Source organism: Mobula birostris, chromosome 23 (genome assembly GCF_030028105.1).
Source record: "Mobula birostris isolate sMobBir1 chromosome 23, sMobBir1.hap1, whole genome shotgun sequence".
In the NCBI taxonomy this organism is placed as follows: domain Eukaryota; kingdom Metazoa; phylum Chordata; class Chondrichthyes; order Myliobatiformes; family Myliobatidae; genus Mobula; species Mobula birostris.
In genome coordinates, this window is record NC_092392.1 from 12,336,219 (window position 1) to 12,338,773 (window position 2,555).

Consider the following 2,555-nt stretch of genomic DNA (forward strand, 5'->3'; position numbering starts at 1 on the left):
AGTTTCCTACCGCAGCCCTGTACTCAGCATCATCTCCCTTGCTGATGCATCCAACTATGGCAGAGTCATCCGAAAACTTCTGAAGATGACAAGACTCTGTGCAGTAGTTGAAGTCCGAGGTGTAAATGGTGAAGAGAAAGGGAGACAAGCCAGTCCCCTGTGGAGCCCCAGTGCTGCTGATCACTCTGTCGGACACACAGTGTTGCAAGTACACGTACTGTGGTCTGCCAATGGTTGACAACCCAAACTGGTACTTAGCAGAGTTATTAACCAATCCATGTTGGCTTAGGCACTGGAAAAGTGTGCGGAGATGAGATACATATTCAGATTTGGATTCACTGGCAACAAGTATGTCATCCAGGTGAACAAAAAGAAAATCTAAGTCTTTTCATACAGAATCCATCAGCTGTTGGAAAGTCTGTGCTGCATTTTTCAGACCAAATGGCATGCACAGAAACACAAAAAGGCCAAACGGGGTTACCACAGCAGTGTTGAGAATGTCCTCCAAACACACAGGCACTGATGGTAGCCCCTGACTTTGGAAAAATTAACTTTCTGGCTAAACATGCTGAAAAGCCTTGGATATATGGGACTGGGTAACAAGTAGGGGTAGAGGCAACAGTAATCACCACATGGGAGGCAACCACCATCGGAGTTAGGGACCATATGGAGGGGTGAATCCCAGAGGTTATTCAAGCAGCATACAATTCCGAGTCTTTCCACGTTGGCAAACTCAGTGTCTGCAGTTGCTAGCTGTTCCGGGTCCAGTCTGTGTACATGGGTCAGTTGTGGGAATGTGGTGCTTGCCCCCATGTTTTACGACTGTGGTGGAGAATGTGGGCTTGGTGAGGTCTGAGAATTCGCCCAGCAGTCGAGTAAACTCACAGGTGGTGCATGCATTTGACAGAGTTGTTGTTGGGAACTTACTGGGGGAACAGAGTAACTACCCAAAGTCCTCGACATCCACAGTTCTTAAGATTGACTAACATTCCTTGGGCACACAGGAAACCTGGAGTAGAGATCTAGCCACTTTAGTCAGGAAGAAGTCCCATACCTAACATCACCCACTGGAGCAGAGCATCACCCATCGTGTCCCATAAGTCTGGATCCTGTTGCTGTTGGCGGCCTCCAGCATGCTTTCATCACTCTTTGCCTTCTCATCAATAGGCATTGCTGGCAGTACACTCACTTGAGCACCAGTGTCAAACAGGAAACATCAACCTGAAAGGGTGTCTCAGACATCCCACCTCTCCCGGAGGTTCCGGGAGTCTCCAGCATATTAATAGTGGATCCCTGATGCCCGCAAATTATATACAATGTCCTGGACACCTTTTCTTTTGAGAGAGCAAGCGCGCCAGAGAGTGAGCGCAAGAACGACCACAAGAGAGAGAGCGAGCAAGAGAGCGTCATGGGAGAGTGTTCCAAAATAATATATAAAACGTACGTCACCCCAGACTATGCTAAAGTGTATCCCTGCCTAATAGGGGTCAAAAATAATGACAGTGTTGCTCGCTGCACTGTTTGCAACAGTGACTTTTCTATTGCCCATGGTGGGTTAAGACTGTAAAAGACATGTTGAGGTGAGATTAACAGGTGTCATTCGTTCATTAGCATAGCTACCGTTATTTAAACTAGCCAGCTGGCTGCTAAGGAGCTACTCTATTGCAGACATCCCACCTCTCCCGGAAGTCTCCCGCAAATTGATGGTGCTACCTACCTGAAATGAGTTTTTGCAGGGTGGGATGCCTGGTGTCTGTAATGAACAGTAGACTACCCTGGGGGCTGAAACACATGGTGTTCACATATCTCTGATGTCCCGATGCGCTGGCACTGTCAAAGCTGCAAGGCGGTCGGCACTTCCCAGCATTCCTACCAAAGCGAGCGTGGTAAGCGCACAGGCCAGGCGTCCTCTGTTTCACAGCCACGGCCAATGCTGGGGGCATTGCTGACTGGCTTACTGAGGTTGAGAAAGGAGGAGGAATGATGCACCACTGCCGGGCTGAGTGGAGGCTACCAGCCATGTTAGCAAGCTCCCAACAGTCCTTCACGGGTGCATCAGCGAAACGCTATACGAACTTAATCGGGCATTTGCTACATGAAGAGTTCTTTAAAAATAAAACAAGTGTGGTGATTTCCCAGGAGAGACAGCATGTGGTCCATTAGCTACGAAGGCTTACCATCGCCGGGACCGGGGAAGCAAGCAACTGTCTGGCGCTCAGACTCCAACAGACCAGAAGTCTGTACTAGCTGAGTTTTCAGCGATCGGTATTTATCGTGTTCAAGCAGACTCACCGCTCTCGCTGCCGTGGAATACTTGGTGTTATCCGCGGAGATTTCTCTCACAGCAAACTGGGCCTCTGTTTGTACGAACCAAGCAACAGCATTTTGCTCCCGAAACTCCAGCAGCTTCAAAGCAACTGCGTTGGCTGATATGTTCAGTAATTCCAGAATCATCCTAGAGCATTGGGGTCACCAATATAGGTTTCCGCAAATAAAACAAAGTGAGGTGTTTTATGTTTAACGAAACCTGTAACACATTTTATTGAACTCCAAAA